Consider the following 26,077-nt stretch of genomic DNA (forward strand, 5'->3'; position numbering starts at 1 on the left):
CCACATCAAAAAAAATCCCACTTCCCGGATGGATTTCCCTCAGATTTTCACCTGCCATATCAGTTCTGTTATACTCACAGACATCATTTGAATGGTTTTGGAAACTTTAAAGTGTGTTCTATCCAAATCTACCATTTATATGCATATCCTAGATTCTGGGCCTGAGTAACAGGCAGTTTACTTTGGGCACTCTTCTCATCCAGATGTCGAATCACTTCCCCTAAGCCATAAGAAGTTAAAATCCGTGTTGGAAGACTGATTTAAGCCTGTCAATCAATCACACAGCATCATCTGATCTGGGAATTTGCAGTGTGACAGGCTTTTATGAGAGACAATTGTCATCTAAAGCAGAATTGGTTTGGTTGTTTTCGTTCGAGGTTTGTACTGTAAGCCACATTGGTACTTGTGTTGATTCATTGACTTCGCTGTTTAAAGAAGGTAGAGATTGCACACATAAAAACACTGACCACGACGTGATTTGAACACGCAACCTTCTGATCTGGAGTCAGACGCGCTACCGTTGCGCCACGAGGTCTAGACAAAACGCATCTTTGGAGGGGATGCCTAGTTCAGATTTCGTTGATTGTATCATTTGGAATGGAGGCCTGGATCTCTTGGGAAATGATTATCTGACAATGCCCCCTCGTCAGCACGTGCCTCTGCCCGACAGGTTAGGTGTATGAAAATAAGTAAATGCAGAGCCCGAATAGCTCAGTCGGTAGAGCATCAGACTTTTAATCTGAGGGTCCAGGGTTCAAGTCCCTGTTCGGGCGCTGCTTTAATGTTTACCTTCCTTCAGTAGGCAGTCTTTCCATACTTGCATTTGGTCAGATTTAAAAATGGCTTTACTGCGAAAGCATACCATGCGATTATCTGAGGACAGCGCCCCTCTTCCAAAAGCATACAAACATTTTCCAATCATATAGAGTCACGAAAGTCAGAAATAGCGATCAAATTAATCACTTACCTTTGAAGATTTTCATCTGGTTGCAGTCACAAGAGTCTCAGCTACACAATAAATGTTTGTTTTGTTCAATAAAGTCCCTCTTTATATCCCAAAATCTCAGTTTTGTTGGCGCGTTGTGTTCAGTAATCCACTGGCTCAAAGGCGGTCAAAACACGCAGACGAATACGTCCGAACAGTACCGGTAAAGTTTGTTGAAACATGTCAAACGATTTTTATAATTAATCTTCAGGTTGGCAATTGTCTAAATACTCGATAATATTTCAAACGGACAATAGCGTATTCAATAGAAAGGAAAAACAACGACGGGCACGCACTTGGTCATGTGCGCAAACCAGCACTGCATGCTTCCTCAGTCCACTGACAGAAGGTCTCATTCTTCTTCATTTTTCAGAAAACAATCCTGAAACAATGTCTAAAGACTGTTGACATCTAGTGGAAGCCATAGGAACTGCAATCTGGGTCCTAACCCATTAGAAACTCAATAGGCATTCAATTGAAAACTTCCCACGTCAAATAAAGTCCCACTTCCCGGATGGATTTTCCTCAGATTTTCACCTGCCATATCAGTTCTGTTATACTCACAGACATCATTTGAACGGTTTTGGAAACTTTAAAGTGTGTTCTATCCAAATCTACCATTTATATGCATATCCTAGATTCTGGGCCTGAGTAACAGGCAGTTTACTTTGGGCACTCTTCTCATCCAGATGTCGAATCACTTCCCCTAAGCCATAAGAAGTTAAAATCCGTGTTCGAAGACTGATTTAAGCCTGTCAATCAATCACACAGCATCATCTGATCTGGGAATTTGCAGTGTGACAGGCTTTTATGAGAGACAATTGTCATCTAAAGCAGAATTGGTTTGGTTGTTTTCGTTCGAGGTTTGTACTGTAAGCCACATTGGTACTTGTGTTGATTCATTGACTTCGCTGTTTAAAGAAGGTAGAGATTGCACACATAAAAACACTGACCACGACGTGATTTGAACACGCAACCTTCTGATCTGGAGTCAGACGCGCTACCGTTGCGCCACGAGGTCTAGACAAAACGCATCTTTGGAGGGGATGCCTAGTTCAGATTTCGTTGATTGTATCATTTGGAATGGAGGCCTGGATCTCTTGGGAAATGATTATCTGACAATGCCCCCTCGTCAGCACGTGCCTCTGCCCGACAGGTTAGGTGTATGAAAATAAGTAAATGCAGAGCCCGAATAGCTCAGTCGGTAGAGCATCAGACTTTTAATCTGAGGGTCCAGGGTTCAAGTCCCTGTTCGGGCGCTGCTTTAATGTTTACCTTCCTTCAGTAGGCAGTCTTTCCATACTTGCATTTGGTCAGATTTAAAAATGGCTTTACTGCGAAAGCATACCATGCGATTATCTGAGGACAGCGCCCCTCTTCCAAAAGCATACAAACATTTTCCAATCATATAGAGTCACGAAAGTCAGAAATAGCGATCAAATGAATCACTTACCTTTGAAGATTTTCATCTGGTTGCAGTCACAAGAGTCTCAGCTACACAATAAATGTTTGTTTTGTTCAATAAAGTCCCTCTTTATATCCCAAAATCTCAGTTTTGTTGGCGCGTTGTGTTCAGTAATCCACTGGCTCAAAGGCGGTCAAAACACGCAGACGAATACGTCCGAACAGTACCGGTAAAGTTTGTTGAAACATGTCAAACGATTTTTATAATTAATCTTCAGGTTGGCAATTGTCTAAATACTCGATAATATTTCAACCGGACAATAGCGTATTCAATAGAAAGGAAAAACAACGACGGGCACGCACTTGGTCATGTGCGCAAACCAGCACTGCATGCTTCCTCAGTCCACTGACAGAAGGTCTCATTCTTCTTCATTTTTCAGAAAACAATCCTGAAACAATGTCTAAAGACTGTTGACATCTAGTGGAAGCCATAGGAACTGCAATCTGGGTCCTAACCCATTAGAAACTCAATAGGCATTCAATTGAAAACTTCCCACGTCAAATAAAGTCCCACTTCCCGGATGGATTTTCCTCAGATTTTCACCTGCCATATCAGTTCTGTTATACTCACAGACATCATTTGAACGGTTTTGGAAACTTTAAAGTGTGTTCTATCCAAATCTACCATTTATATGCATATCCTAGATTCTGGGCCTGAGTAACAGGCAGTTTACTTTGGGCACTCTTCTCATCCAGATGTCGAATCACTTCCCCTAAGCCATAAGAAGTTAAAATCCGTGTTCGAAGACTGATTTAAGCCTGTCAATCAATCACACAGCATCATCTGATCTGGGAATTTGCAGTGTGACAGGCTTTTATGAGAGACAATTGTCATCTAAAGCAGAATTGGTTTGGTTGTTTTCGTTCGAGGTTTGTACTGTAAGCCACATTGGTACTTGTGTTGATTCATTGACTTCGCTGTTTAAAGAAGGTAGAGATTGCACACATAAAAACACTGACCACGACGTGATTTGAACACGCAACCTTCTGATCTGGAGTCAGACGCGCTACCGTTGCGCCACGAGGTCTAGACAAAACGCATCTTTGGAGGGGATGCCTAGTTCAGATTTCGTTGATTGTATCATTTGGAATGGAGGCCTGGATCTCTTGGGAAATGATTATCTGACAATGCCCCCTCGTCAGCACGTGCCTCTGCCCGACAGGTTAGGTGTATGAAAATAAGTAAATGCAGAGCCCGAATAGCTCAGTCGGTAGAGCATCAGACTTTTAATCTGAGGGTCCAGGGTTCAAGTCCCTGTTCGGGCGCTGCTTTAATGTTTACCTTCCTTCAGTAGGCAGTCTTTCCATACTTGCATTTGGTCAGATTTAAAAATGGCTTTACTGCGAAAGCATACCATGCGATTATCTGAGGACAGCGCCCCTCTTCCAAAAGCATACAAACATTTTCCAATCATATAGAGTCACGAAAGTCAGAAATAGCGATCAAATGAATCACTTACCTTTGAAGATTTTCATCTGGTTGCAGTCACAAGAGTCTCAGCTACACAATAAATGTTTGTTTTGTTCAATAAAGTCCCTCTTTATATCCCAAAATCTCAGTTTTGTTGGCGCGTTGTGTTCAGTAATCCACTGGCTCAAAGGCGGTCAAAACACGCAGACGAATACGTCCGAACAGTACCGGTAAAGTTTGTTGAAACATGTCAAACGATTTTTATAATTAATCTTCAGGTTGGCAATTGTCTAAATACTCGATAATATTTCAACCGGACAATAGCGTATTCAATAGAAAGGAAAAACAACGACGGGCACGCACTTGGTCATGTGCGCAAACCAGCACTGCATGCTTCCTCAGTCCACTGACAGAAGGTCTCATTCTTCTTCATTTTTCAGAAAACAATCCTGAAACAATGTCTAAAGACTGTTGACATCTAGTGGAAGCCATAGGAACTGCAATCTGGGTCCTAACCCATTAGAAACTCAATAGGCATTCAATTGAAAACTTCCCACGTCAAATAAAGTCCCACTTCCCGGATGGATTTTCCTCAGATTTTCACCTGCCATATCAGTTCTGTTATACTCACAGACATCATTTGAACGGTTTTGGAAACTTTAAAGTGTGTTCTATCCAAATATACCATTTATATGCATATCCTAGATTCTGGGCCTGAGTAACAGGCAGTTTACTTTGGGCACTCTTCTCATCCAGATGTCAAATCACTTCCCCTAAGCCATAAGAAGTTAAAATCCGTGTTCGAAGACTGATTTAAGCCTGTGAATCAATCACACAGCATCATCTGATCTGGGAATTTGCAGTGTGACAGGCTTTTATGAGAGACAATTGTCATCTAAAGCAGAATTGGTTTGGTTGTTTTCGTTCGAGGTTTGTACTGTAAGCCACATTGGTACTTGTGTTGATTCATTGACTTCGCTGTTTAAAGGAGGTAGAGATTGCACACATAAAAACACTGACCACGACGTGATTTGAACACGCAACCTTCTGATCTGGAGTCAGACGCGCTACCGTTGCGCCACGAGGTCTAGACAAAACACAACATTGGAGGGGATGCCTAGTTCAGATTTCGTTGATTGTATCATTTGGAATGGAGGCCTGGATCTCTTGGGAAATGTATTATCTGACAATGCCCCCTCGTCAGCACGTGCCTCTGCCCGACAGGTTAGGTGTATGAAAATAAGTAAATGCAGAGCCCGAATAGCTCAGTCGGTAGAGGATCAGACTTTTAATCTGAGGGTCCAGGGTTCAAGTCCCTGTTCGGGCGCTGCTTTAATGTTCACCTTCCTTCAGTAGGCAGTCTTTCCATACTTGCATTTGGTCAGATTTAAAAATGGCTTTACAGCGAAAGCATACCATGCGATTATCTGAGGACAGCGCCCCTCTTCCAAAAGCATACAAACATTTTCCAATCGTATAGAGTCACGAAAGTCAGAAATAGCGATCAAATTAATCACTTACCTTTGAAGATTTTCATCTGGTTGCAGTCACAAGAGTCTCAGCTACACAATAAATGTTTGTTTTGTTCAATAAAGTCCCTCTTTATATCCCAAAAACTCAGTTTTGTTGGCGCGTTGTGTTCAGTAATCCACTGGCTCAAAGGCGGTCAAAACACGCAGACGAATACGTCCGAACAGTACCGGTAAAGTTTGTTGAAACATGTCAAACGATTTTTATAATTAATCTTCAGGTTGGCAATTGTCTAAATACTCGATAATATTTCAACCGGACAATAGCGTATTCAATAGAAAGGAAAAACAATGACGGGCACGCACTTGGTCATGTGCGCAAACCAGCACTGCATGCTTCCTCAGTCCACTGACAGAAGGTCTCATTCTTCTTCATTTTTCAGAAAACAATCCTGAAACAATGTCTAAAGACTGTTGACATCTAGTGGAAGCCATAGGAACTGCAATCTGGGTCCTAACCCATTAGAAACTCAATAGGCATTCAATTGAAAACTTCCCACATCAAAAAAAATCCCACTTCCCGGATGGATTTTCCTCAGATTTTCACCTGCCATATCAGTTCTGTTATACTCACAGACATCATTTGAATGGTTTTGGAAACTTTAAAGTGTGTTCTATCCAAATCTACCATTTATATGCATATCCTAGATTCTGGGCCTGAGTAACAGGCAGTTTACTTTGGGCACTCTTCTCATCCAGATGTCGAATCACTTCCCCTAAGCCATAAGAAGTTAAAATCCGTGTTCGAAGACTGATTTAAGCCTGTGAATCAATCACACAGCATCATCTGATCTGGGAATTTGCAGTGTGACAGGCTTTTATGAGAGACAATTGTCATCTAAAGCAGAATTGGTTTGGTTGTTTTCGTTCGAGGTTTGTACTGTAAGCCACATTGGTACTTGTGTTGATTCATTGACTTCGCTGTTTAAAGAAGGTAGAGATTGCACACATAAAAACACTGACCACGACGTGATTTGAACACGCAACCTTCTGATCTGGAGTCAGACGCGCTACCGTTGCGCCACGAGGTCTAGACAAAACGCATCTTTGGAGGGGATGCCTAGTTCAGATTTCGTTGATTGTATCATTTGGAATGGAGGCCTGGATCTCTTGGGAAATGATTATCTGACAATGCCCCCTCGTCAGCACGTGCCTCTGCCCGACAGGTTAGGTGTATGAAAATAAGTAAATGCAGAGCCCGAATAGCTCAGTCGGTAGAGCATCAGACTTTTAATCTGAGGGTCCAGGGTTCAAGTCCCTGTTCGGGCGCTGCTTTAATGTTTACCTTCCTTCAGTAGGCAGTCTTTCCATACTTGCATTTGGTCAGATTTAAAAATGGCTTTACTGTGAAAGCATACCATGCGATTATCTGAGGACAGCGCCCCTCTTCCAAAAGCATACAAACATTTTCCAATCATATAGAGTCACGAAAGTCAGAAATAGCGATCAAATTAATCACTTACCTTTGAAGATTTTCATCTGGTTGCAGTCACAAGAGTCTCAGCTACACAATAAATGTTTGTTTTGTTCAATAAAGTCCCTCTTTATATCCCAAAATCTCAGTTTTGTTGGCGCGTTGTGTTCAGTAATCCACTGGCTCAAAGGCGGTCAAAACACGCAGACGAATACGTCCGAACAGTACCGGTAAAGTTTGTTGAAACATGTCAAACGATTTTTATAATTAATCTTCAGGTTGGCAATTGTCTAAATACTCGATAATATTTCAACCGGACAATAGCGTATTCAATAGAAAGGAAAAACAACGACGGGCACGCACTTGGTCATGTGCGCAAACCAGCACTGCATGCTTCCTCAGTCCACTGACAGAAGGTCTCATTCTTCTTCATTTTTCAGAAAACAATCCTGAAACAATGTCTAAAGACTGTTGACATCTAGTGGAAGCCATAGGAACTGCAATCTGGGTCCTAACCCATTAGAAACTCAATAGGCATTCAATTGAAAACTTCCCACGTCAAATAAAGTCCCACTTCCCGGATGGATTTTCCTCAGATTTTCACCTGCCATATCAGTTCTGTTATACTCACAGACATCATTTGAACGGTTTTGGAAACTTTAAAGTGTGTTCTATCCAGATCTACCATTTATATGCATATCCTAGATTCTGGGCCTGAGTAACAGGCAGTTTACTTTGGGCACTCTTCTCATCCAGATGTCAAATCACTTCCCCTAAGCCATAAGAAGTTAAAATCCGTGTTCGAAGACTGATTTAAGCCTGTGAATCAATCACACAGCATCATCTGATCTGGGAATTTGCAGTGTGACAGGCTTTTATGAGAGACAATTGTCATCTAAAGCAGAATTGGTTTGGTTGTTTTCGTTCGAGGTTTGTACTGTAAGCCACATTGGTACTTGTGTTGATTCATTGACTTCGCTGTTTAAAGGAGGTAGAGATTGCACACATAAAAACACTGACCACGACTTGATTTGAACACGCAACCTTCTGATCTGGAGTCAGACGCGCTACCGTTGCGCCACGAGGTCTAGACAAAACACAACTTTGGAGGGGATGCCTAGTTCAGATTTCGTTGATTGTATCATTTGGAATGGAGGCCTGGATCTCTTGGGAAATGTATTATCTGACAATGCCCCCTCGTCAGCACGTGCCTCTGCCCGACAGGTTAGGTGTATGAAAATAAGTAAATGCAGAGCCCGAATAGCTCAGTCGGTAGAGGATCAGACTTTTAATCTGAGGGTCCAGGGTTCAAGTCCCTGTTCGGGCGCTGCTTTAATGTTCACCTTCCTTCAGTAGGCAGTCTTTCCATACTTGCATTTGGTCAGATTTAAAAATGGCTTTACAGCGAAAGCATACCATGCGATTATCTGAGGACAGCGCCCCTCTTCCAAAAGCATACAAACATTTTCCAATCGTATAGAGTCACGAAAGTCAGAAATAGCGATCAAATTAATCACTTACCTTTGAAGATTTTCATCTGGTTGCAGTCACAAGAGTCTCAGCTACACAATAAATGTTTGTTTTGTTCAATAAAGTCCCTCTTTATATCCCAAAAACTCAGTTTTGTTGGCGCGTTGTGTTCAGTAATCCACTGGCTCAAAGGCGGTCAAAACACGCAGACGAATACGTCCGAACAGTACCGGTAAAGTTTGTTGAAACATGTCAAACGATTTTTATAATTAATCTTCAGGTTGGCAATTGTCTAAATACTCGATAATATTTCAACCGGACAATAGCGTATTCAATAGAAAGGAAAAACAACGACGGGCACGCACTTGGTCATGTGCGCAAACCAGCACTGCATGCTTCCTCAGTCCACTGACAGAAGGTCTCATTCTTCTTCATTTTTCAGAAAACAATCCTGAAACAATGTCTAAAGACTGTTGACATCTAGTGGAAGCCATAGGAACTGCAATCTGGGTCCTAACCCATTAGAAACTCAATAGGCATTCAATTGAAAACTTCCCACATCAAAAAAAATCCCACTTCCCGGATGGATTTCCCTCAGATTTTCACCTGCCATATCAGTTCTGTTATACTCACAGACATCATTTGAATGGTTTTGGAAACTTTAAAGTGTGTTCTATCCAAATCTACCATTTATATGCATATCCTAGATTCTGGGCCTGAGTAACAGGCAGTTTACTTTGGGCACTCTTCTCATCCAGATGTCGAATCACTTCCCCTAAGCCATAAGAAGTTAAAATCCGTGTTCGAAGACTGATTTAAGCCTGTGAATCAATCACACAGCATCATCTGATCTGGGAATTTGCAGTGTGACAGGCTTTTATGAGAGACAATTGTCATCTAAAGCAGAATTGGTTTGGTTGTTTTCGTTCGAGGTTTGTACTGTAAGCCACATTGGTACTTGTGTTGATTCATTGACTTCGCTGTTTAAAGAAGGTAGAGATTGCACACATAAAAACACTGACCACGACGTGATTTGAACACGCAACCTTCTGATCTGGAGTCAGACGCGCTACCGTTGCGCCACGAGGTCTAGACAAAACGCATCTTTGGAGGGGATGCCTAGTTCAGATTTCGTTGATTGTATCATTTGGAATGGAGGCCTGGATCTCTTGGGAAATGATTATCTGACAATGCCCCCTCGTCAGCACGTGCCTCTGCCCGACAGGTTAGGTGTATGAAAATAAGTAAATGCAGAGCCCGAATAGCTCAGTCGGTAGAGCATCAGACTTTTAATCTGAGGGTCCAGGGTTCAAGTCCCTGTTCGGGCGCTGCTTTAATGTTTACCTTCCTTCAGTAGGCAGTCTTTCCATACTTGCATTTGGTCAGATTTAAAAATGGCTTTACTGCGAAAGCATACCATGCGATTATCTGAGGACAGCGCCCCTCTTCCAAAAGCATACAAACATTTTCCAATCATATAGAGTCACGAAAGTCAGAAATAGCGATCAAATTAATCACTTACCTTTGAAGATTTTCATCTGGTTGCAGTCACAAGAGTCTCAGCTACACAATAAATGTTTGTTTTGTTCAATAAAGTCCCTCTTTATATCCCAAAATCTCAGTTTTGTTGGCGCGTTGTGTTCAGTAATCCACTGGCTCAAAGGCGGTCAAAACACGCAGACGAATACGTCCGAACAGTACCGGTAAAGTTTGTTGAAACATGTCAAACGATTTTTATAATTAATCTTCAGGTTGGCAATTGTCTAAATACTCGATAATATTTCAACCGGACAATAGCGTATTCAATAGAAAGGAAAAACAACGACGGGCACGCACTTGGTCATGTGCGCAAACCAGCACTGCATGCTTCCTCAGTCCACTGACAGAAGGTCTCATTCTTCTTCATTTTTCAGAAAACAATCCTGAAACAATGTCTAAAGACTGTTGACATCTAGTGGAAGCCATAGGAACTGCAATCTGGGTCCTAACCCATTAGAAACTCAATAGGCATTCAATTGAAAACTTCCCACGTCAAATAAAGTCCCACTTCCCGGATGGATTTTCCTCAGATTTTCACCTGCCATATCAGTTCTGTTATACTCACAGACATCATTTGAACAGTTTTGGAAACTTTAAAGTGTGTTCTATCCAAATCTACCATTTATATGCATATCCTAGATTCTGGGCCTGAGTAACAGGCAGTTTACTTTGGGCACTCTTCTCATCCAGATGTCGAATCACTTCCCCTAAGCCATAAGAAGTTAAAATCCGTGTTCGAAGACTGATTTAAGCCTGTCAATCAATCACACAGCATCATCTGATCTGGGAATTTGCAGTGTGACAGGCTTTTATGAGAGACAATTGTCATCTAAAGCAGAATTGGTTTGGTTGTTTTCGTTCGAGGTTTGTACTGTAAGCCACATTGGTACTTGTGTTGATTCATTGACTTCGCTGTTTAAAGAAGGTAGAGATTGCACACATAAAAACACTGACCACGACGTGATTTGAACACGCAACCTTCTGATCTGGAGTCAGACGCGCTACCGTTGCGCCACGAGGTCTAGACAAAACGCATCTTTGGAGGGGATGCCTAGTTCAGATTTCGTTGATTGTATCATTTGGAATGGAGGCCTGGATCTCTTGGGAAATGTATTATCTGACAATGCCCCCTCGTCAGCACGTGCCTCTGCCCGACAGGTTAGGTGTATGAAAATAAGTAAATGCAGAGCCCGAATAGCTCAGTCGGTAGAGGATCAGACTTTTAATCTGAGGGTCCAGGGTTCAAGTCCCTGTTCGGGCGCTGCTTTAATGTTCACCTTCCTTCAGTAGGCAGTCTTTCCATACTTGCATTTGGTCAGATTTAAAAATGGCTTTACAGCGAAAGCATACCATGCGATTATCTGAGGACAGCGCCCCTCTTCCAAAAGCATACAAACATTTTCCAATCGTATAGAGTCACGAAAGTCAGAAATAGCGATCAAATTAATCACTTACCTTTGAAGATTTTCATCTGGTTGCAGTCACAAGAGTCTCAGCTACACAATAAATGTTTGTTTTGTTCAATAAAGTCCCTCTTTATATCCCAAAAACTCAGTTTTGTTGGCGCGTTGTGTTCAGTAATCCACTGGCTCAAAGGCGGTCAAAACACGCAGACGAATACGTCCGAACAGTACCGGTAAAGTTTGTTGAAACATGTCAAACGATTTTTATAATTAATCTTCAGGTTGGCAATTGTCTAAATACTCGATAATATTTCAACCGGACAATAGCGTATTCAATAGAAAGGAAAAACAACGACGGGCACGCACTTGGTCATGTGCGCAAACCAGCACTGCATGCTTCCTCAGTCCACTGACAGAAGGTCTCATTCTTCTTCATTTTTCAGAAAACAATCCTGAAACAATGTCTAAAGACTGTTGACATCTAGTGGAAGCCATAGGAACTGCAATCTGGGTCCTAACCCATTAGAAACTCAATAGGCATTCAATTGAAAACTTCCCACATCAAAAAAAATCCCACTTCCCGGATGGATTTCCCTCAGATTTTCACCTGCCATATCAGTTCTGTTATACTCACAGACATCATTTGAATGGTTTTGGAAACTTTAAAGTGTGTTCTATCCAAATCTACCATTTATATGCATATCCTAGATTCTGGGCCTGAGTAACAGGCAGTTTACTTTGGGCACTCTTCTCATCCAGATGTCGAATCACTTCCCCTAAGCCATAAGAAGTTAAAATCCGTGTTCGAAGACTGATTTAAGCCTGTGAATCAATCACACAGCATCATCTGATCTGGGAATTTGCAGTGTGACAGGCTTTTATGAGAGACAATTGTCATCTAAAGCAGAATTGGTTTGGTTGTTTTCGTTCGAGGTTTGTACTGTAAGCCACATTGGTACTTGTGTTGATTCATTGACTTCGCTGTTTAAAGAAGGTAGAGATTGCACACATAAAAACACTGACCACGACGTGATTTGAACACGCAACCTTCTGATCTGGAGTCAGACGCGCTACCGTTGCGCCACGAGGTCTAGACAAAACGCATCTTTGGAGGGGATGCCTAGTTCAGATTTCGTTGATTGTATCATTTGGAATGGAGGCCTGGATCTCTTGGGAAATGATTATCTGACAATGCCCCCTCGTCAGCACGTGCCTCTGCCCGACAGGTTAGGTGTATGAAAATAAGTAAATGCAGAGCCCGAATAGCTCAGTCGGTAGAGCATCAGACTTTTAATCTGAGGGTCCAGGGTTCAAGTCCCTGTTCGGGCGCTGCTTTAATGTTTACCTTCCTTCAGTAGGCAGTCTTTCCATACTTGCATTTGGTCAGATTTAAAAATGGCTTTACTGCGAAAGCATACCATGCGATTATCTGAGGACAGCGCCCCTCTTCCAAAAGCATACAAACATTTTCCAATCATATAGAGTCACGAAAGTCAGAAATAGCGATCAAATTAATCACTTACCTTTGAAGATTTTCATCTGGTTGCAGTCACAAGAGTCTCAGCTACACAATAAATGTTTGTTTTGTTCAATAAAGTCCCTCTTTATATCCCAAAATCTCAGTTTTGTTGGCGCGTTGTGTTCAGTAATCCACTGGCTCAAAGGCGGTCAAAACACGCAGACGAATACGTCCGAACAGTACCGGTAAAGTTTGTTGAAACATGTCAAACGATTTTTATAATTAATCTTCAGGTTGGCAATTGTCTAAATACTCGATAATATTTCAACCGGACAATAGCGTATTCAATAGAAAGGAAAAACAACGACGGGCACGCACTTGGTCATGTGCGCAAACCAGCACTGCATGCTTCCTCAGTCCACTGACAGAAGGTCTCATTCTTCTTCATTTTTCAGAAAACAATCCTGAAACAATGTCTAAAGACTGTTGACATCTAGTGGAAGCCATAGGAACTGCAATCTGGGTCCTAACCCATTAGAAACTCAATAGGCATTCAATTGAAAACTTCCCACGTCAAATAAAGTCCCACTTCCCGGATGGATTTTCCTCAGATTTTCACCTGCCATATCAGTTCTGTTATACTCACAGACATCATTTGAACAGTTTTGGAAACTTTAAAGTGTGTTCTATCCAAATCTACCATTTATATGCATATCCTAGATTCTGGGCCTGAGTAACAGGCAGTTTACTTTGGGCACTCTTCTCATCCAGATGTCGAATCACTTCCCCTAAGCCATAAGAAGTTAAAATCCGTGTTCGAAGACTGATTTAAGCCTGTCAATCAATCACACAGCATCATCTGATCTGGGAATTTGCAGTGTGACAGGCTTTTATGAGAGACAATTGTCATCTAAAGCAGAATTGGTTTGGTTGTTTTCGTTCGAGGTTTGTACTGTAAGCCACATTGGTACTTGTGTTGATTCATTGACTTCGCTGTTTAAAGAAGGTAGAGATTGCACACATAAAAACACTGACCACGACGTGATTTGAACACGCAACCTTCTGATCTGGAGTCAGACGCGCTACCGTTGCGCCACGAGGTCTAGACAAAACGCATCTTTGGAGGGGATGCCTAGTTCAGATTTCGTTGATTGTATCATTTGGAATGGAGGCCTGGATCTCTTGGGAAATGATTATCTGACAATGCCCCCTCGTCAGCACGTGCCTCTGCCCGACAGGTTAGGTGTATGAAAATAAGTAAATGCAGAGCCCGAATAGCTCAGTCGGTAGAGCATCAGACTTTTAATCTGAGGGTCCAGGGTTCAAGTCCCTGTTCGGGCGCTGCTTTAATGTTTACCTTCCTTCAGTGGGCAGTCTTTCCATACTTGCATTTGGTCAGATTTAAAAATGGCTTTACTGCGAAAGCATACCATGCGATTATCTGAGGACAGCGCCCCTCTTCCAAAAGCACACAAACATTTTCCAATCATATAGAGTCACGAAAGTCAGAAATAGCGATCAAATTAATCACTTACCTTTGAAGATTTTCATCTGGTTGCAGTCACAAGAGTCTCAGCTACACAATAAATGTTTGTTTTGTTCAATAAAGTCCCTCTTTATATCCCAAAATCTCAGTTTTGTTGGCGCGTTGTGTTCAGTAATCCACTGGCTCAAAGGCGGTCAAAACACGCAGACGAATACGTCCGAACAGTACCGGTAAAGTTTGTTGAAACATGTCAAACGATTTTTATAATTAATCTTCAGGTTGGCAATTGTCTAAATACTCGATAATATTTCAACCGGACAATAGCGTATTCAATAGAAAGGAAAAACAACGACGGGCACGCACTTGGTCATGTGCGCAAACCAGCACTGCATGCTTCCTCAGTCCACTGACAGAAGGTCTCATTCTTCTTCATTTTTCAGAAAACAATCCTGAAACAATGTCTAAAGACTGTTGACATCTAGTGGAAGCCATAGGAACTGCAATCTGGGTCCTAACCCATTAGAAACTCAATAGGCATTCAATTGAAAACTTCCCACGTCAAATAAAGTCCCACTTCCCGGATGGATTTTCCTCAGATTTTCACCTGCCATATCAGTTCTGTTATACTCACAGACATCATTTGAACAGTTTTGGAAACTTTAAAGTGTGTTCTATCCAAATCTACCATTTATATGCATATCCTAGATTCTGGGCCTGAGTAACAGGCAGTTTACTTTGGGCACTCTTCTCATCCAGATGTCGAATCACTTCCCCTAAGCCATAAGAAGTTAAAATCCGTGTTCGAAGACTGATTTAAGCCTGTCAATCAATCACACAGCATCATCTGATCTGGGAATTTGCAGTGTGACAGGCTTTTATGAGAGACAATTGTCATCTAAAGCAGAATTGGTTTGGTTGTTTTCGTTCGAGGTTTGTACTGTAAGCCACATTGGTACTTGTGTTGATTCATTGACTTCGCTGTTTAAAGAAGGTAGAGATTGCACACATAAAAACACTGACCACGACGTGATTTGAACACGCAACCTTCTGATCTGGAGTCAGACGCGCTACCGTTGCGCCACGAGGTCTAGACAAAACGCATCTTTGGAGGGGATGCCTAGTTCAGATTTCGTTGATTGTATCATTTGGAATGGAGGCCTGGATCTCTTGGGAAATGATTATCTGACAATGCCCCCTCGTCAGCACGTGCCTCTGCCCGACAGGTTAGGTGTATGAAAATAAGTAAATGCAGAGCCCGAATAGCTCAGTCGGTAGAGCATCAGACTTTTAATCTGAGGGTCCAGGGTTCAAGTCCCTGTTCGGGCGCTGCTTTAATGTTTACCTTCCTTCAGTAGGCAGTCTTTCCATACTTGCATTTGGTCAGATTTAAAAATGGCTTTACTGCGAAAGCATACCATGCGATTATCTGAGGACAGCGCCCCTCTTCCAAAAGCATACAAACATTTTCCAATCATATAGAGTCACGAAAGTCAGAAATAGCGATCAAATTAATCACTTACCTTTGAAGATTTTCATCTGGTTGCAGTCACAAGAGTCTCAGCTACACAATAAATGTTTGTTTTGTTCAATAAAGTCCCTCTTTATATCCCAAAATCTCAGTTTTGTTGGCGCGTTGTGTTCAGTAATCCACTGGCTCAAAGGCGGTCAAAACACGCAGACGAATACGTCCGAACAGTACCGGTAAAGTTTGTTGAAACATGTCAAACGATTTTTATAATTAATCTTCAGGTTGGCAATTGTCTAAATACTCGATAATATTTCAACCGGACAATAGCGTATTCAATAGAAAGGAAAAACAACGACGGGCACGCACTTGGTCATGTGCGCAAACCAGCACTGCATGCTTCCTCAGTCCACTGACAGAAGGTCTCATTCTTCTTCATTTTTCAGAAAACAATCCTGAAACAATGTCTAAAGACTGTTGACATCTAGTGGAAGCCATAGGAACTGCAATCTGGGTCCTAACCCATTAGAAACTCAATAGGCATTCAATTGAAAACTTCCCACGTCAAATAAAGTCCCACTTCCCGGATGGATTTTCCTCAGATTTTCACCTGCCATATCAGTTCTGTTATACTCACAGACATCATTTGAACGGTTTTGGAAACTTTAAAGTGTGTTCTATCCAAATCTACCATTTATATGCATATCCTAGATTCTGGGTCTGAGTAACAGGCAGTTTACTTTGGGCACTCTTCTCATCCAGATGTCGAATCACTTCCCCTAAGCCATAAGAAGTTAAAATCCGTGTTCGAAGACTGATTTAAGCCTGTCAATCAATCACACAGCATCATCTGATCTGGGAATTTGCAGTGTGACAGGCTTTTATGAGAGACAATTGTCATCTAAAGCAGAATTGGTTTGGTTGTTTTCGTTCGAGGTTTGTACTGTAAGCCACATTGGTACTTGTGTTGATTCATTGACTTCGCTGTTTAAAGAAGGTAGAGATTGCACACATCAAAACACTGACCACGACGTGATTTGAACACGCAACCTTCTGATCTGGAGTCAGACGCGCTACCGTTGCGCCACGAGGTCTAGACAAAACGCATCTTTGGAGGGGATGCCTAGTTCAGATTTCGTTGATTGTATCATTTGGAATGGAGGCCTGGATCTCTTGGGAAATGATTATCTGACAATGCCCCCTCGTCAGCACGTGCCTCTGCCCGACAGGTTAGGTGTATGAAAATAAGTAAATGCAGAGCCTGAATAGCTCAGTCGGTAGAGCATCAGACTTTTAATCTGAGGGTCCAGGGTTCAAGTCCCTGTTCGGGCGCTGCTTTAATGTTTACCTTCCTTCAGTAGGCAGTCTTTCCATACTTGCATTTGGTCAGATTTAAAAATGGCTTTACTGCGAAAGCATACCATGCGATTATCTGAGGACAGCGCCCCTCTTCCAAAAGCATACAAACATTTTCCAATCATATAGAGTCACGAAAGTCAGAAATAGCGATCAAATTAATCACTTACCTTTGAAGATTTTCATCTGGTTGCAGTCACAAGAGTCTCAGCTACACAATAAATGTTTGTTTTGTTCAATAAAGTCCCTCTTTATATCCCAAAAACTCAGTTTTGTTGGCGCGTTGTGTTCAGTAATCCACTGGCTCAAAGGCGGTCAAAACACGCAGACGAATACGTCCGAACAGTACCGGTAAAGTTTGTTGAAACATGTCAAACGATTTTTATAATTAATCTTCAGGTTGGCAATTGTCTAAATACTCGATAATATTTCAACCGGACAATAGCGTATTCAATAGAAAGGAAAAACAACGACGGGCACGCACTTGGTCATGTGCGCAAACCAGCACTGCATGCTTCCTCAGTCCACTGACAGAAGGTCTCATTCTTCTTCATTTTTCAGAAAACAATCCTGAAACAATGTCTAAAGACTGTTGACATCTAGTGGAAGCCATAGGAACTGCAATCTGGGTCCTAACCCATTAGAAACTCAATAGGCATTCAATTGAAAACTTCCCACATCAAAAAAAATCCCACTTCCCGGATGGATTTTCCTCAGATTTTCACCTGCCATATCAGTTCTGTTATACTCACAGACATCATTTGAACGGTTTTGGAAACTTTAAAGTGTGTTCTACCAAATCTACCATTTATATGCATATCCTAGATTCTGGGCCTGAGTAACAGGCAGTTTACTTTGGGCACTCTTCTCATCCAGATGTCGAATCACTTCCCCTAAGCCATAAGAAGTTAAAATCCGTGTTCGAAGACTGATTTAAGCCTGTGAATCAATCACACAGCATCATCTGATCTGGGAATTTGCAGTGTGACAGGCTTTTATGAGAGACAATTGTCATCTAAAGCAGAATTGGTTTGGTTGTTTTCGTTCGAGGTTTGTACTGTAAGCCACATTGGTACTTGTGTTGATTCATTGACTTCGCTGTTTAAAGAAGGTAGAGATTGCACACATAAAAACCCTGACCACGACGTGATTTGAACACGCAACCTTCTGATCTGGAGTCAGACGCGCTACCGTTGCACCACGAGGTCTAGACAAAACGCGTCTTTGGAGGGGATGCCTAGTTCAGATTTCGTTGATTGTATCATTTGGAATGGAGGCCTGGATCTCTTGGGAAATGTATTATCTGACAATGCCCCCTCGTCAGCACGTGCCTCTGCCCGACAGGTTAGGTGTATGAAAATAAGTAAATGCAGAGCCCGAATAGCTCAGTCGGTAGAGCATCAGACTTTTAATCTGAGGGTCCAGGGTTCAAGTCCCTGTTTGGGCGCTGCTTTAATGTTCACCTTCCTTCACTAGGCAGTCTTTCCATACTTGTATTTGGTCAGATTTAAAAATGGCTTTACTGCGAAAGCATACCATGCGATTATCTGAGGACAGCGCCCCTCTTCCAAAAGCATACAAACATTTTCCAATCATATAGAGTCACGAAAGTCAGAAATAGCGATCAAATTAATCACTTACCTTTGAAGATTTTCATCTGGTTGCAGTCACAAGAGTCTCAGCTACACAATAAATGTTTGTTTTGTTCAATAAAGTCCCTCTTTATATCCCAAAAACTCAGTTTTGTTGGCGCGTTGTGTTCAGTAATCCACTGGCTCAAAGGCGGTCAAAACACGCAGACGAATACGTCCGAACAGTACCGGTAAAGTTTGTTGAAACATGTCAAACGATTTTTATAATTAATCTTCAGGTTGGCAATTGTCTAAATACTCGATAATATTTCAACCGGACAATAGCGTATTCAATAGAAAGGAAAAACAACGACGGGCACGCACTTGGTCATGTGCGCAAACCAGCACTGCATGCTTCCTCAGTCCACTGACAGAAGGTCTCATTCTTCTTCATTTTTCAGAAAACAATCCTGAAACAATGTCTAAAGACTGTTGACATCTAGTGGAAGCCATAGGAACTGCAATCTGGGTCCTAACCCATTAGAAACTCAATAGGCATTCAATTGAAAACTTCCCACGTCAAATAAAGTCCCACTTCCCGGATGGATTTTCCTCAGATTTTCACCTGCCATATCAGTTCTGTTATACTCACAGACATCATTTGAACGGTTTTGGAAACTTTAAAGTGTGTTCTATCCAAATCTACCATTTATATGCATATCCTAGATTTTGGGCCTGAGTAACAGGCAGTTTACTTTGGGCACTCTTCTCATCCAGATGTCGAATCACTTCCCCTAAGCCATAAGAAGTTAAAATCCGTTTTCGAAGACTGATTTAAGCCTGTCAATCAATCACACAGCATCATCTGATCTGGGAATTTGCAGTGTGACAGGCTTTTATGAGAGAGAATTGTCATCTAAAGCAGAATTGGTTTGGTTGTTTTCGTTCGAGGTTTGTACTGTAAGCCACATTGGTACTTGTGTTGATTCATTGACTTCGCTGTTTAAAGGAGGTAGAGATTGCACACATAAAAACACTGACCACGACGTGATTTGAACACGCAACCTTCTGATCTGGAGTCAGACGCGCTACCGTTGCGCCACGAGGTCTAGACAAAACGCGTCTTTGGAGGGGATGCCTAGTTCAGATTTCGTTGATTGTATCATTTGGAATGGAGGCCTGGATCTCTTGGGCAATGTATTATCTGACAATGCCCCCTCGTCAGCACGTGCCTCTGCCCGACAGGTTAGGTGTATGAAAATAAGTAAATGCAGAGCCCGAATAGCTCAGTCGGTAGAGCATCAGACTTTTAATCTGAGGGTTCAAGTCCCTGTTCGGGCGCTGCTTTAATGTTCACCTTCCTTCACTAGGCAGTCTTTCCATACTTGTATTTGGTCAGATTTAAAAATGGCTTTACTGCGAAAGCATACCATGCGATTATCTGAGGACAGCCCCCCTCTTCCAAAAGCATACAAACATTTTCCAATCATATAGAGTCACGAAAGTCAGAAATAGCGATCAAATTAATCACTTACCTTTGAAGATTTTCATCTGGTTGCAGTCACAAGAGTCTCAGCTACACAATAAATGTTTGTTTTGTTCAATAAAGTCCCTCTTTATATCCCAAAAACTCAGTTTTGTTGGCGCGTTGTGTTCAGTAATCCACTGGCTCAAAGGCGGTCAAAACACGCAGACGAATACGTCCGAACAGTACCGGTAAAGTTTGTTGAAACATGTCAAACGATTTTTATAATTAATCTTCAGGTTGGCAATTGTCTAAATACTCGATAATATTTCAACCGGACAATAGCGTATTCAATAGAAAGGAAAAACAACGACGGGCACGCACTTGGTCATGTGCGCAAACCAGCACTGCATGCTTCCTCAGTCCACTGACAGAAGGTCTCATTCTTCTTCATTTTTCAGAAAACAATCCTGAAACAATGTCTAAAGACTGTTGACATCTAGTGGAAGCCATAGGAACTGCAATCTGGGTCCTAACCCATTAGAAACTCAATAGGCATTCAATTGAAAACTTCCCACATCAAAAAAAATCCCACTTCCCGGATGGATTTCCCTCAGATTTTCACCTGCCATATCAGTTCTGTTATGCTTACAGACATCATTTGAATGGTTTTGGAAACTTTAAAGTGTGTTCTATCCAAATCTACCATTTATATGCATATCCTAGATTCTGGGCCTGAGTAACAGGCAGTTTACTTTGGGCACTCTTCTCATCCAGATGTCGAATCACTTCCCCTAAGCCATAAGAAGTTAAAATCCGTGTTCGAAGACTGATTTAAGCCTGTCAATCAATCACACAGCATCATCTGATCTGGGAATTTGCAGTGTGACAGGCTTTTATGAGAGACAATTGTCATCTAAAGCAGAATTGGTTTGGTTGTTTTCGTTCGAGGTTTGTACTGTAAGCCACATTGGTACTTGTGTTGATTCATTGACTTCGCTGTTTAAAGAAGGTAGAGATTGCACACATAAAAACACTGACCACGACGTGATTTGAACACGCAACCTTCTGATCTGGAGTCAGACGCGCTACCGTTGCGCCACGAGGTCTAGACAAAACGCATCTTTGGAGGGGATGCCTAGTTCAGATTTCGTTGATTGTATCATTTGGAATGGAGGCCTGGATCTCTTGGGAAATGATTATCTGACAATGCCCCCTCGTCAGCACGTGCCTCTGCCCGACAGGTTAGGTGTATGAAAATAAGTAAATGCAGAGCCCGAATAGCTCAGTCGGTAGAGCATCAGTCTTTTAATCTGAGGGTCCAGGGTTCAAGTCCCTGTTCGGGCGCTGCTTTAATGTTCACCTTCCTTCACTAGGCAGTCTTTCCATACTTGTATTTGGTCAGATTTAAAAATGGCTTTACTGCGAAAGCATACCATGCGATTATCTGAGCACAGCACCCCTCTTCCAAAAGCATACAAACATTTTCCAATCGAATAGAGTCACGAAAGTCAGAAATAGCGATCAAATTAATCACTTACCTTTGAAGATTTTCATCTGGTTGCAGTCACAAGAGTCTCAGCTACACAATAAATGTTTGTTTTGTTCAATAAAGTCCCTCTTTATATCCCAAAAACTCAGTTTTGTTGGCGCGTTGTGTTCAGTAATCCACTGGCTCAAAGGCGGTCAAAACACGCAGACGAATACGTCCGAACAGTACCGGTAAAGTTTGTTGAAACATGTCAAACGATTTTTATAATTAATCTTCAGGTTGGCAATTGTCTAAATACTCGATAATATTTCAACCGGACAATAGCGTATTCAATAGAAAGGAAAAACAACGACGGGCACGCACTTGGTCATGTGCGCAAACCAGCACTGCATGCTTCCTCAGTCCACTGACAGAAGGTCTCATTCTTCTTCATTTTTCAGAAAACAATCCTGAAACAATGTCTAAAGACTGTTGACATCTAGTGGAAGCCATAGGAACTGCAATCTGGGTCCTAACCCATTAGAAACTCAATAGGCATTCAATTGAAAACTTCCCACATCAAAAAAAATCCCACTTCCCGGATGGATTTCCCTCAGATTTTCACCTGCCATATCAGTTCTGTTATACTCACAGACATCATTTGAATGGTTTTGGAAACTTTAAAGTGTGTTCTATCCAAATCTACCATTTATATGCATATCCTAGATTCTGGGCCTGAGTAACAGGCAGTTTACTTTGGGCACTCTTCTCATCCAGATGTCGAATCACTTCCCCTAAGCCATAAGAAGTTAAAATCCGTGTTGGAAGACTGATTTAAGCCTGTCAATCAATCACACAGCATCATCTGATCTGGGAATTTGCAGTGTGACAGGCTTTTATGAGAGACAATTGTCATCTAAAGCAGAATTGGTTTGGTTGTTTTCGTTCGAGGTTTGTACTGTAAGCCACATTGGTACTTGTGTTGATTCATTGACTTCGCTGTTTAAAGAAGGTAGAGATTGCACACATAAAAACACTGACCACGACGTGATTTGAACACGCAACCTTCTGATCTGGAGTCAGACGCGCTACCGTTGCGCCACGAGGTCTAGACAAAACGCATCTTTGGAGGGGATGCCTAGTTCAGATTTCGTTGATTGTATCATTTGGAATGGAGGCCTGGATCTCTTGGGAAATGATTATCTGACAATGCCCCCTCGTCAGCACGTGCCTCTGCCCGACAGGTTAGGTGTATGAAAATAAGTAAATGCAGAGCCCGAATAGCTCAGTCGGTAGAGCATCAGACTTTTAATCTGAGGGTCCAGGGTTCAAGTCCCTGTTCGGGCGCTGCTTTAATGTTTACCTTCCTTCAGTAGGCAGTCTTTCCATACTTGCATTTGGTCAGATTTAAAAATGGCTTTACTGCGAAAGCATACCATGCGATTATCTGAGGACAGCGCCCCTCTTCCAAAAGCATACAAACATTTTCCAATCATATAGAGTCACGAAAGTCAGAAATAGCGATCAAATTAATCACTTACCTTTGAAGATTTTCATCTGGTTGCAGTCACAAGAGTCTCAGCTACACAATAAATGTTTGTTTTGTTCAATAAAGTCCCTCTTTATATCCCAAAATCTCAGTTTTGTTGGCGCGTTGTGTTCAGTAATCCACTGGCTCAAAGGCGGTCAAAACACGCAGACGAATACGTCCGAACAGTACCGGTAAAGTTTGTTGAAACATGTCAAACGATTTTTATAATTAATCTTCAGGTTGGCAATTGTCTAAATACTCGATAATATTTCAAACGGACAATAGCGTATTCAATAGAAAGGAAAAACAACGACGGGCACGCACTTGGTCATGTGCGCAAACCAGCACTGCATGCTTCCTCAGTCCACTGACAGAAGGTCTCATTCTTCTTCATTTTTCAGAAAACAATCCTGAAACAATGTCTAAAGACTGTTGACATCTAGTGGAAGCCATAGGAACTGCAATCTGGGTCCTAACCCATTAGAAACTCAATAGGCATTCAATTGAAAACTTCCCACGTCAAATAAAGTCCCACTTCCCGGATGGATTTTCCTCAGATTTTCACCTGCCATATCAGTTCTGTTATACTCACAGACATCATTTGAACGGTTTTGGAAACTTTAAAGTGTGTTCTATCCAAATCTACCATTTATATGCATATCCTAGATTCTGGGCCTGAGTAACAGGCAGTTTACTTTGGGCACTCTTCTCATCCAGATGTCGAATCACTTCCCCTAAGCCATAAGAAGTTAAAATCCGTGTTCGAAGACTGATTTAAGCCTGTCAATCAATCACACAGCATCATCTGATCTGGGAATTTGCAGTGTGACAGGCTTTTATGAGAGACAATTGTCATCTAAAGCAGAATTGGTTTGGTTGTTTTCGTTCGAGGTTTGTACTGTAAGCCACATTGGTACTTGTGTTGATTCATTGACTTCGCTGTTTAAAGAAGGTAGAGATTGCACACATAAAAACACTGACCACGACGTGATTTGAACACGCAACCTTCTGATCTGGAGTCAGACGCGCTACCGTTGCGCCACGAGGTCTAGACAAAACGCATCTTTGGAGGGGATGCCTAGTTCAGATTTCGTTGATTGTATCATTTGGAATGGAGGCCTGGATCTCTTGGGAAATGATTATCTGACAATGCCCCCTCGTCAGCACGTGCCTCTGCCCGACAGGTTAGGTGTATGAAAATAAGTAAATGCAGAGCCCGAATAGCTCAGTCGGTAGAGCATCAGACTTTTAATCTGAGGGTCCAGGGTTCAAGTCCCTGTTCGGGCGCTGCTTTAATGTTTACCTTCCTTCAGTAGGCAGTCTTTCCATACTTGCATTTGGTCAGATTTAAAAATGGCTTTACTGCGAAAGCATACCATGCGATTATCTGAGGACAGCGCCCCTCTTCCAAAAGCATACAAACATTTTCCAATCATATAGAGTCACGAAAGTCAGAAATAGCGATCAAATGAATCACTTACCTTTGAAGATTTTCATCTGGTTGCAGTCACAAGAGTCTCAGCTACACAATAAATGTTTGTTTTGTTCAATAAAGTCCCTCTTTATATCCCAAAATCTCAGTTTTGTTGGCGCGTTGTGTTCAGTAATCCACTGGCTCAAAGGCGGTCAAAACACGCAGACGAATACGTCCGAACAGTACCGGTAAAGTTTGTTGAAACATGTCAAACGATTTTTATAATTAATCTTCAGGTTGGCAATTGTCTAAATACTCGATAATATTTCAACCGGACAATAGCGTATTCAATAGAAAGGAAAAACAACGACGGGCACGCACTTGGTCATGTGCGCAAACCAGCACTGCATGCTTCCTCAGTCCACTGACAGAAGGTCTCATTCTTCTTCATTTTTCAGAAAACAATCCTGAAACAATGTCTAAAGACTGTTGACATCTAGTGGAAGCCATAGGAACTGCAATCTGGGTCCTAACCCATTAGAAACTCAATAGGCATTCAATTGAAAACTTCCCACGTCAAATAAAGTCCCACTTCCCGGATGGATTTTCCTCAGATTTTCACCTGCCATATCAGTTCTGTTATACTCACAGACATCATTTGAACGGTTTTGGAAACTTTAAAGTGTGTTCTATCCAAATATACCATTTATATGCATATCCTAGATTCTGGGCCTGAGTAACAGGCAGTTTACTTTGGGCACTCTTCTCATCCAGATGTCAAATCACTTCCCCTAAGCCATAAGAAGTTAAAATCCGTGTTCGAAGACTGATTTAAGCCTGTGAATCAATCACACAGCATCATCTGATCTGGGAATTTGCAGTGTGACAGGCTTTTATGAGAGACAATTGTCATCTAAAGCAGAATTGGTTTGGTTGTTTTCGTTCGAGGTTTGTACTGTAAGCCACATTGGTACTTGTGTTGATTCATTGACTTCGCTGTTTAAAGGAGGTAGAGATTGCACACATAAAAACACTGACCACGACGTGATTTGAACACGCAACCTTCTGATCTGGAGTCAGACGCGCTACCGTTGCGCCACGAGGTCTAGACAAAACACAACATTGGAGGGGATGCCTAGTTCAGATTTCGTTGATTGTATCATTTGGAATGGAGGCCTGGATCTCTTGGGAAATGTATTATCTGACAATGCCCCCTCGTCAGCACGTGCCTCTGCCCGACAGGTTAGGTGTATGAAAATAAGTAAATGCAGAGCCCGAATAGCTCAGTCGGTAGAGGATCAGACTTTTAATCTGAGGGTCCAGGGTTCAAGTCCCTGTTCGGGCGCTGCTTTAATGTTCACCTTCCTTCAGTAGGCAGTCTTTCCATACTTGCATTTGGTCAGATTTAAAAATGGCTTTACAGCGAAAGCATACCATGCGATTATCTGAGGACAGCGCCCCTCTTCCAAAAGCATACAAACATTTTCCAATCGTATAGAGTCACGAAAGTCAGAAATAGCGATCAAATTAATCACTTACCTTTGAAGATTTTCATCTGGTTGCAGTCACAAGAGTCTCAGCTACACAATAAATGTTTGTTTTGTTCAATAAAGTCCCTCTTTATATCCCAAAAACTCAGTTTTG

At 41.9% G+C, this 26,077-nt stretch overlaps 35 non-coding genes across 35 annotated transcripts; 17 read left to right on the top strand and 18 right to left on the bottom strand.

Annotated features, from left to right (window-relative positions):
• Positions 1-463: 463 nt before the first annotated feature.
• Positions 464-535, bottom strand: trnaw-cca (transfer RNA tryptophan (anticodon CCA)). The gene has a single exon. It is a non-coding gene; the product is annotated as a tRNA-Trp (tRNA).
• Positions 536-700: 165 nt separating this feature from the next.
• Positions 701-773, top strand: trnak-uuu (transfer RNA lysine (anticodon UUU)). Its single transcript has one exon. It is a non-coding gene; the product is annotated as a tRNA-Lys (tRNA).
• A 1,161-nt stretch (positions 774-1,934) lies between these two features.
• Positions 1,935-2,006, bottom strand: trnaw-cca (transfer RNA tryptophan (anticodon CCA)). The gene has a single exon. It is a non-coding gene; the product is annotated as a tRNA-Trp (tRNA).
• A 165-nt stretch (positions 2,007-2,171) lies between these two features.
• Positions 2,172-2,244, top strand: trnak-uuu (transfer RNA lysine (anticodon UUU)). The gene has a single exon. It is a non-coding gene; the product is annotated as a tRNA-Lys (tRNA).
• Positions 2,245-3,405: 1,161 nt separating this feature from the next.
• On the bottom strand, positions 3,406-3,477 carry trnaw-cca (transfer RNA tryptophan (anticodon CCA)). Its single transcript has one exon. It is a non-coding gene; the product is annotated as a tRNA-Trp (tRNA).
• A 165-nt stretch (positions 3,478-3,642) lies between these two features.
• On the top strand, positions 3,643-3,715 carry trnak-uuu (transfer RNA lysine (anticodon UUU)). The gene has a single exon. It is a non-coding gene; the product is annotated as a tRNA-Lys (tRNA).
• A 1,161-nt stretch (positions 3,716-4,876) lies between these two features.
• trnaw-cca (transfer RNA tryptophan (anticodon CCA)) lies at positions 4,877-4,948 on the bottom strand. Its single transcript has one exon. It is a non-coding gene; the product is annotated as a tRNA-Trp (tRNA).
• A 166-nt stretch (positions 4,949-5,114) lies between these two features.
• On the top strand, positions 5,115-5,187 carry trnak-uuu (transfer RNA lysine (anticodon UUU)). The gene has a single exon. It is a non-coding gene; the product is annotated as a tRNA-Lys (tRNA).
• A 1,161-nt stretch (positions 5,188-6,348) lies between these two features.
• On the bottom strand, positions 6,349-6,420 carry trnaw-cca (transfer RNA tryptophan (anticodon CCA)). The gene has a single exon. It is a non-coding gene; the product is annotated as a tRNA-Trp (tRNA).
• A 165-nt stretch (positions 6,421-6,585) lies between these two features.
• On the top strand, positions 6,586-6,658 carry trnak-uuu (transfer RNA lysine (anticodon UUU)). The gene has a single exon. It is a non-coding gene; the product is annotated as a tRNA-Lys (tRNA).
• Positions 6,659-7,819: 1,161 nt separating this feature from the next.
• On the bottom strand, positions 7,820-7,891 carry trnaw-cca (transfer RNA tryptophan (anticodon CCA)). Its single transcript has one exon. It is a non-coding gene; the product is annotated as a tRNA-Trp (tRNA).
• Positions 7,892-8,057: 166 nt separating this feature from the next.
• On the top strand, positions 8,058-8,130 carry trnak-uuu (transfer RNA lysine (anticodon UUU)). The gene has a single exon. It is a non-coding gene; the product is annotated as a tRNA-Lys (tRNA).
• Positions 8,131-9,291: 1,161 nt separating this feature from the next.
• Positions 9,292-9,363, bottom strand: trnaw-cca (transfer RNA tryptophan (anticodon CCA)). The gene has a single exon. It is a non-coding gene; the product is annotated as a tRNA-Trp (tRNA).
• Positions 9,364-9,528: 165 nt separating this feature from the next.
• On the top strand, positions 9,529-9,601 carry trnak-uuu (transfer RNA lysine (anticodon UUU)). The gene has a single exon. It is a non-coding gene; the product is annotated as a tRNA-Lys (tRNA).
• A 1,161-nt stretch (positions 9,602-10,762) lies between these two features.
• trnaw-cca (transfer RNA tryptophan (anticodon CCA)) lies at positions 10,763-10,834 on the bottom strand. The gene has a single exon. It is a non-coding gene; the product is annotated as a tRNA-Trp (tRNA).
• A 166-nt stretch (positions 10,835-11,000) lies between these two features.
• Positions 11,001-11,073, top strand: trnak-uuu (transfer RNA lysine (anticodon UUU)). The gene has a single exon. It is a non-coding gene; the product is annotated as a tRNA-Lys (tRNA).
• Positions 11,074-12,234: 1,161 nt separating this feature from the next.
• Positions 12,235-12,306, bottom strand: trnaw-cca (transfer RNA tryptophan (anticodon CCA)). Its single transcript has one exon. It is a non-coding gene; the product is annotated as a tRNA-Trp (tRNA).
• Positions 12,307-12,471: 165 nt separating this feature from the next.
• On the top strand, positions 12,472-12,544 carry trnak-uuu (transfer RNA lysine (anticodon UUU)). The gene has a single exon. It is a non-coding gene; the product is annotated as a tRNA-Lys (tRNA).
• Positions 12,545-13,705: 1,161 nt separating this feature from the next.
• Positions 13,706-13,777, bottom strand: trnaw-cca (transfer RNA tryptophan (anticodon CCA)). The gene has a single exon. It is a non-coding gene; the product is annotated as a tRNA-Trp (tRNA).
• Positions 13,778-13,942: 165 nt separating this feature from the next.
• trnak-uuu (transfer RNA lysine (anticodon UUU)) lies at positions 13,943-14,015 on the top strand. Its single transcript has one exon. It is a non-coding gene; the product is annotated as a tRNA-Lys (tRNA).
• Positions 14,016-15,176: 1,161 nt separating this feature from the next.
• On the bottom strand, positions 15,177-15,248 carry trnaw-cca (transfer RNA tryptophan (anticodon CCA)). Its single transcript has one exon. It is a non-coding gene; the product is annotated as a tRNA-Trp (tRNA).
• Positions 15,249-15,413: 165 nt separating this feature from the next.
• trnak-uuu (transfer RNA lysine (anticodon UUU)) lies at positions 15,414-15,486 on the top strand. The gene has a single exon. It is a non-coding gene; the product is annotated as a tRNA-Lys (tRNA).
• A 1,161-nt stretch (positions 15,487-16,647) lies between these two features.
• trnaw-cca (transfer RNA tryptophan (anticodon CCA)) lies at positions 16,648-16,719 on the bottom strand. Its single transcript has one exon. It is a non-coding gene; the product is annotated as a tRNA-Trp (tRNA).
• A 165-nt stretch (positions 16,720-16,884) lies between these two features.
• trnak-uuu (transfer RNA lysine (anticodon UUU)) lies at positions 16,885-16,957 on the top strand. Its single transcript has one exon. It is a non-coding gene; the product is annotated as a tRNA-Lys (tRNA).
• Positions 16,958-18,117: 1,160 nt separating this feature from the next.
• trnaw-cca (transfer RNA tryptophan (anticodon CCA)) lies at positions 18,118-18,189 on the bottom strand. The gene has a single exon. It is a non-coding gene; the product is annotated as a tRNA-Trp (tRNA).
• A 166-nt stretch (positions 18,190-18,355) lies between these two features.
• Positions 18,356-18,428, top strand: trnak-uuu (transfer RNA lysine (anticodon UUU)). The gene has a single exon. It is a non-coding gene; the product is annotated as a tRNA-Lys (tRNA).
• Positions 18,429-19,589: 1,161 nt separating this feature from the next.
• trnaw-cca (transfer RNA tryptophan (anticodon CCA)) lies at positions 19,590-19,661 on the bottom strand. The gene has a single exon. It is a non-coding gene; the product is annotated as a tRNA-Trp (tRNA).
• Positions 19,662-21,054: 1,393 nt separating this feature from the next.
• On the bottom strand, positions 21,055-21,126 carry trnaw-cca (transfer RNA tryptophan (anticodon CCA)). The gene has a single exon. It is a non-coding gene; the product is annotated as a tRNA-Trp (tRNA).
• Positions 21,127-21,291: 165 nt separating this feature from the next.
• On the top strand, positions 21,292-21,364 carry trnak-uuu (transfer RNA lysine (anticodon UUU)). Its single transcript has one exon. It is a non-coding gene; the product is annotated as a tRNA-Lys (tRNA).
• Positions 21,365-22,525: 1,161 nt separating this feature from the next.
• Positions 22,526-22,597, bottom strand: trnaw-cca (transfer RNA tryptophan (anticodon CCA)). Its single transcript has one exon. It is a non-coding gene; the product is annotated as a tRNA-Trp (tRNA).
• A 165-nt stretch (positions 22,598-22,762) lies between these two features.
• On the top strand, positions 22,763-22,835 carry trnak-uuu (transfer RNA lysine (anticodon UUU)). The gene has a single exon. It is a non-coding gene; the product is annotated as a tRNA-Lys (tRNA).
• A 1,161-nt stretch (positions 22,836-23,996) lies between these two features.
• Positions 23,997-24,068, bottom strand: trnaw-cca (transfer RNA tryptophan (anticodon CCA)). Its single transcript has one exon. It is a non-coding gene; the product is annotated as a tRNA-Trp (tRNA).
• A 165-nt stretch (positions 24,069-24,233) lies between these two features.
• Positions 24,234-24,306, top strand: trnak-uuu (transfer RNA lysine (anticodon UUU)). The gene has a single exon. It is a non-coding gene; the product is annotated as a tRNA-Lys (tRNA).
• Positions 24,307-25,467: 1,161 nt separating this feature from the next.
• trnaw-cca (transfer RNA tryptophan (anticodon CCA)) lies at positions 25,468-25,539 on the bottom strand. Its single transcript has one exon. It is a non-coding gene; the product is annotated as a tRNA-Trp (tRNA).
• Positions 25,540-25,705: 166 nt separating this feature from the next.
• On the top strand, positions 25,706-25,778 carry trnak-uuu (transfer RNA lysine (anticodon UUU)). Its single transcript has one exon. It is a non-coding gene; the product is annotated as a tRNA-Lys (tRNA).
• Positions 25,779-26,077: the final 299 nt, after the last annotated feature.

This window comes from Salmo salar, chromosome 03, assembly GCF_965601325.2.
Source record: "Salmo salar chromosome 03, fSalSal1, whole genome shotgun sequence".
Classification (NCBI taxonomy): Eukaryota; Metazoa; Chordata; class Actinopteri; order Salmoniformes; family Salmonidae; genus Salmo; species Salmo salar.